The following is a 7082-nucleotide window of genomic DNA, read 5'->3' as shown; positions in this document are numbered from 1 at the left end:
TTATAGTCAAAATCTCGAAAAGTAAAATCTCGAAAAAAAAGCACGAATTTAAAATCTCGAAAAAAAAATATCGAATTTTTTTTTCAATGCGTTTTTTTTTCAAAATGGGGGGGGTTCCCCCCAACCCCTTTTTTCATTTTTTTTTTTATTTTACCCCTTTTTTTTACTTACCTGACCCCAAAAACACATAAATAAATAAATAAAAAATTCAATATTTTTTTTTGTTGAGATTTTTATTTCGTGCTTTTTGTAATTCGAGATTTTATTTTCGGTATTTTGACCGACCACCGTCCTGCTGGCCCTTAGAGATGGGCTGGATCTACATGTCGCTGGGGAGGAAACAGATGACCAAGGGAGGTTTTTGGCGGTATCTCTGGTGGGTAATGACTATCCCCTCACGGTTGCAACGATATACGGCCTGAATACAGCGCAAGACAGGTTCCTCCAGTGCTCGCTGGGAAGGCTGGAGAAGTTCGCCAAGTCCCCTATCATTCTCACGGGCGATATCAATATCGCTTGGGATCCGGCAAATGACAGATTGGCGGGGGGGTGGCGAGAGCACAGACTGGGCCGTCCTCTGACGTGAAGGAGAGAATCAGTAATCTGGCCCTGTTCGATGCATGGAGACAGATAAGGGGTGAAGTAGGGGGTTATACCTGCTATTCACATGCCCATCAGTCCCAGTCAAGAATAGATTACATTTGGCTGTCAGCCAACTTGATGGGGAGGGCCTTAGATATCTCTATGGGTGTCACAACTTTGTCGGACCACGACTCCTTGACTTTATCCTTGAATTCAAAGGGCCGACCCGGGGGATTGTGGAAATGGCGCTACCTGGTTTCCCTCTTTAAAAATCAAGTACTGCCCCAAGAGGTGGAGGAGGAAATAGAGCACTTCTTTGCCGAGAATTCTGCAGAGGGCACCTCGCTCCAGGTTCGCTGGGATTCCTTTAAGACGACCCTGAGAGGGGCAATTATAGCAATTAAGGCAAAAAGGGAAAGGGAGTTGAGAATGGAGGAGGCACGCCTAGAAGAGGTTCTCAGGGACATAACTGCTAAAATGGAACAAAAGCAGACCCAGGCCACCAAGAGGGAGTATAGGATGGTGCGGGGCCTGCTAGACTTGATCCAGACACGAGCAGCGAAACAGAGTCTATTACTTCTTAGGCAGAAATGTTATACTAAAGCTAATAAAGCCGAGCGGCTCCTTGCGAGAATGCTTAGAAAGGATCAGAGAGACAATACTTAAAATTAAGGTTGGGGAGGGGCCGCCAGCACCAAATGTGAGGACATTTTGAGGGAATTCACCCGTTCCTACTCAGCCCTGTATACCTCTGACACCCCTGTGCAGGCTTCCCAACTAAATTATTTAGATAGTTACATTACCCCACATTATGCTAGAAGAGAGGGAAAATCTGGAAAGGGACATCTCAGAAGATGAGGTCAGGGAGGCAATGAGAGCTCTTCCTAATGTGAAATCGACGGGTCTGGACAGATACATGGCAGAATTCTATAAGCTCCATAGGGAAACCCTTGTCCCCATCTTAACTACGCTCTTTAATCAAATAGGACGGAGAAGCGCAATTACAAGAACCATGGAAGAGGCAAAAGTGGTCCTTATCCACAAAAGGGCAAGGGTCCAAAGGAGTGCACCTCTTACCGTCCCATAGCATTAATCAATGTAGACTCTAAAATATATGCTAAGATACTGGCTAAGAGGTTGGACCACCTTGTCCCAAAGTCGGTCCATCCAGATTAATCGGGATTCGTCAGAGGCAGGCAGGTAGACCAGTGATAACGTCAGGAGGCTGGCCCACTTAATTGAGAAGGCTCGCAAGAGAGGAATTCCCGCTCACCTGATAGCAATTGATGCAGATAAGGCGTTTGATCGGGTGGAGTGGGGATTCCTCTTTGCAACAATGCACAAGATGGGCTTTCGGCCTAGAATTTATGGACAGGATTAGGGCCAATTACAGAAACCCAACCCTTAGGCTGGCGGTCAATGGTCAATTGTCTGACCAGGTGCAGGTCGAGCGAGGTACCAAACAGGGCTGCCCGCTCTCCCCGATATTGTATGCTCTCCATTTGGAACCGTTCCTTGAAGAGGTACGATCCAACCAGAACATAACGGGACTTCCTTTCGCAGGGGAAGAGCACAAGAGCGCAGCCTTTGCCGACAATGTTATTCTATCCCTGACCAGACCCTGTACAGTCTTACCTGCAGTAGAAGCTGAGATAGCCCAGTTTGGTAGCATGGCGGGTCTCAAAATAAATCCTTCCAAAACGGAAATTCTCAATCTCACGGTTCCGACGCCAATGGCTCTCTCTCTGAAGGCCACCTCTCCCTATAGATGGGAAGATCACTCCATCGCCTATCTGGGAATAAAATTGACGCCAAGCGTGGAACAGCTGTACCAGGTGAACTACCCTTCCCTGCTGATGAAACTAAAGAGCAAAATGGTAGAATGGGGCCCCCTAGCGGTTTCCTGGCTGGGACGCATCAATACGGTACTGCCCAAGCTCTTGTACTGTTTCTCGGCTCTGCCAGTGAGTGTCCCCCTGACTTTTTCAGGTCACTGAACAAGATCACTACTAGATTCATGTGGGCTAATAAGCACCCTAGGATAGCGGCTAAGGTGATGAGAACTCCTACGGAGCGCGGTGGTATGGGGCTACCCGATTTTAGGGTGTATTATAGGATGGCCCACCTGAAGGTCAGGCGGGATTGGCAAAAAGACGACCGGGGGAAAGTGTGGAGGTCCATGGATGGGGCGGTATTGGGGGAGGACCTCGAAGGGGTTTTGTGGAAGCCGAAACCGGACAGGCCGATCCGCATATACTGTAGCACAATCTTAGCTCTAGTGGCCACTACCTGGGATGAGGCGGTGCAACAGGCTTACTTAACGACATATCCATCCCCATACACCCCTCTATACAACAACCCGCAGTTCACTCCGGGTCGCTTCACTAATGCCTTTTACGCGTGGCATCACAGGGGATGCAGAATGTTACGGGACATGTTTGGGGGGGCAGGTAAACAACTTTGAGCAGTGTAAGGCAGACTTTAAGCTGGGTGAAGGTGAAAGGTTCTGCCACTGCCAACTTCGGCATTGGCTCAGCTAGTCTTCTGTAAAGCAAGCTGCAACCCAACAGCTGACCCCCTTCGAAAAGTATCAAAATAGGGAGTTGGGGACAAGCAGCTGATCACAGCCCTATATAGGCATATGAAGGCAGGAGAGGATCCTCCCCTGCGGTCCTACTTGAAGAAGTGGGAGTTAGCTATGGGGGGACACAATCGAGGGTGATGACTGGTGTTGGCTCTGGAAGCATATACCAAAGTTAACTAGATCCCTTCAAATACGAGAGATGTGGCTGAAGCTGCTCAACCAGTGCCACTTGGTTCCCTCCAGACTCCACAGGATGTACCCCGGGTCCTCCCCTCTTTGCTGGAGGGAATGTGGCGCACAAGGCACGTGGGAGCACATATGGTGGGAGTGACCCAAAATTGAGGGCTATTGGGCCGGGATTGAGGCCGCGATCAATCAAGTTCTGGGTCTTGATTTTACGGGGCAACAATAAAGGTCTTGTGGTGCTGGGCTTGGGATGGTCTCTGTCGGCAATCAAGACTAAGGCGGGCCGCAAGCTTTATGTAATAATGATGATGGCAGCAGCAATAGTATTAGCTTGCAGATGGAAAACTAAGGACCCGCCATAAGACCATGAATGGGTGGCAAAGATATGGAACTTTTTGGCACATGAGTGGCTCACATACTCAATTCAGGGGGAGCATCTAAGATTCCGGTCGGACTGGGCTTCCTTGTTGGCTTATTTGGTTGAAGGGATGAGGCAGCGTTGGTGCCCCCCGGACTATGATACTCGGGCATAATAACAGATGCCCCCGGTGACAGACTATTAAAGGGACCTATCCATGTCGCTTGCTCTATCCTATGATTCTATGAGTGGGGAGATGGGTGGCAGCTGGTCAACTATGAAGCGTGGCGGTACTGGACTACTCTCGAACTCTGGGTTGGGTTGGGTTGCAAGGGGGGGGAGTTGGGGTTCTGTTTTTCCTTGTTTGTTCTGAATTTTGAAATGCCAATAAAAATCAAATTGAAAAAAAAAAAAAGAAAAGAGTCCATATTCAAGCCTGCATCTCTGCAGCATCCAACAACCCAGACGAACTTTTCAAAGTCTGCAAGGAACTGGCCAGCCCTACTGCAGCCTCATCCTCTATTGCACCTACCCAGGCCCTTTGCGGGGCCCTCGCTGCATACTTCATCGCCAAAGGTGCACACTTCACCACCAAAACACAGGAAATCCTGTCCTCTCTCTCCTACGCACCAACTTGTGCACCATCATCACTTGATGATCACTCCCCTCGGTTGCCCCCACCACGCCCCCTGTTCTCTCCTCCCTCTCCCCTGTCAAACCTGAGGTGGTCTCTAGACAAGTGCAGTCTATGAAAGCCTCTTTCAAACGGGTAGACCCTTGCCCCTCCATAACCATCAAGGACAACATTGACTGCCTAGTTCCAGCCTTGGCAGACCTATGCAACCTCTCTTTTGCCACTGGAGTTTCCCTACTTCGCTCAAGCATTCTCTTGTGCTCCCTCTACTCAAAAAACCCTCTGCTGGCCCCTCTATTCCAGCAAATTATCGCCCAATCCCTATCACTCCTTTCCTGGGCAAACTCCTGGAGAAGCTGGCTATTTCTCAGCTTACCCTCCACACTGAATCTGTTGTTGGCTCCATGACCATCAGTCTGGCTTTAGAGCATCCAGAGCCACGGAAACTGCTCTTCTGAACACCCATGAAGACCTGCTTTCAACCCTTAACTCTAACTCTCCCTCTGTCCTCATTCTTCTTGACCTCTCCTCCACTTTCGATAAGGTAAACCACAACATCCTGGTCTTCCGTCTCTGTGATACCCTGGGCATCACAGATCAGGCCCTGGCGTGGCTAGCGTCCTTTCTCTCTGACAGTCCTTCCCAGGTGGAACTTGGGGCCTTTTTCCCCACTATCACTCTCTCTACTTGTGGTGTCCCCCAGGGATCTAATCTATCCCCCTGGTTTTTCAATGTTTTCCAACTTTCAGTGCTATGCGGATGACAGACAGCTCTCGTCCCGGCTACCCTTGGCTTCTTCCTCCTCCTTGCTCATTCATGACTCTCTGCAATTCAGTAATGGTGTGCTGCTGATGATCTCTGCCTTAATGCCAGTAAGACTCAGATAGTCCTCATTGGGACCCCTGCTCCAGCTTTCCCACTGTCACTCTGGCCGGCATCTGTTGGTCCTGCGCCCTCACCCACCAGTGAGGCAAAAAACCTTGGGGTCATCTTCGACTCTACTCTCTCCTTCTCTTCTCACATCTCAGACATCTCCAAAAAGTCCCACTTTTAGCTGCACCTCCTCAGAAGTATTCTGCCTTTTCTCACATTCCCCCAGAGGCTCATTGTCTCCAGAGCCCTGGTTCTCTCCAGACTCCACTACTGCAACAGTCTCTTTCTCAATGTTCCTACTTCTACTCTACGACCTCGTCATCTTATCCAGACAATACCGCAAGACTTATCCTTGGTCTCAAGCCCAGTGACCGCATCTCTCTGGTGCTGAAATCCCTCCACAGGCTCCCCATGGCTGCAAGGATCAAGTTCAAGCCCCTTTGCATAGTCCACAATGCTTTCTGGGACTGGGGCCCGTACTATCTACAAGGCTCTCTTTCTAAATACTCTCCTTCTAGAGCCCTCCGCTCGGCCTCCTCCAACTCTCTGCGGGTGAGCCATTTTTCCACACAGAGATTTGGGGGTAGACCATTATCCTCTGCAGATGCTTGCGTTTGGAACAGCTTCCCTACCTCTCTCCATCTTGAGCCAGACTGCCTTAAATTCTGGAAACTCCTCAAGACCTTCCCCTCCTCTTCCTCTTTCTCTCTCCCTCTCCCCTGCTAACCTCCTTTCTCCTCTCTACTGCTTCCCTCCTTCTTTCTCTTCCCCAACCTGCTCAGTTCGCTGACTCGTCACCTGATGCACCTCCAAAGCCCCACAAGTCCCAGGCTCCCTTGCCAGTCCTGCACTTGCCTGTGAACCTCTGACTTTGCTTGGCACTACTGCACTCAGAATACGTTCCATGCGAGAGGCAACCACACTGCACTTAACCGAGACCCCCCGCTGGACTGGACGCACTTGATCACCCTCCCCCTCCATCGCACTTCCTGTCTGCGCACTTGCACAACCTTGAACCTAGCAAGTTTGTCTGTCCTATCCTCCCTCTGTCTCCCCCCTAGCTTGGTTGTGCCTGAAATACTCTACATAGGTGCATTAGTGATGACTAATCACCAATCAAATTGAAATTTCGCCAGGCCTAGTATGGTAGCTTATTGTTCTGTATGTCCTTTACCCTCTCCCTCCCCGCCCCCTTCTCTCATTCCTTCCTGTCATGCACTTGCACCAGTAGAAATGCCTCTGGCCTAGTATGCTAGTTATTTTTGTTACATCATTCGGAAACTTCAAGGCTTAATAATGATGACTGTATTCCCTTGTTCCCTTCCCGCCTTGAAGCGCTTTGAAGCACTTCACTTGTGTATAAGTGCTTTATAAATAAACAATTACAATTACAAAAAACAATCGCCAACTAATTGAATAAGCATTGTAATACATTGCCAATACAAATGTCTATACAAAATATGCCAAAATCCATTAAAAAGACAGTCCTGCAGTAATGAAATGTCCTTAACTTCTACAAGCCCCAAAATATGTATGTTTATTAGGGCCAAGCAGCAGATTCCGTAGGACCCATTCCCAAATGTAGAATGATTCCGCAGAATACATAGTGGCCCAGAACTGATCTGTACCAATGCTGTCTGGTGAGAATACACATTTCCCATTTCCCTTTAGATATTGTTCAGTTAAGATGGGGCCGTTTGTCAAAATATGCCTCGCAGTTCCAATGTCTTTACTGAAAATCCGGCACAGCCTGGCTTCAGGGGCTTGCATGCTGCACAGTATTCCAAGACTGGAAGGATGCTAAATTGAAGGTATAAAATGAATCGTTTAAGGGCCAGGCTGCATGGCTTAGTAAAATAACTGTG

Source organism: Ambystoma mexicanum, chromosome 7p (genome assembly GCF_040938575.1).
Source record: "Ambystoma mexicanum isolate Mex_15411 chromosome 7p, UKY_AmexF1_1, whole genome shotgun sequence".
Taxonomy (NCBI): domain Eukaryota; kingdom Metazoa; phylum Chordata; class Amphibia; order Caudata; family Ambystomatidae; genus Ambystoma; species Ambystoma mexicanum.
Note: the sequence above shows the minus strand (reverse complement) of the source record.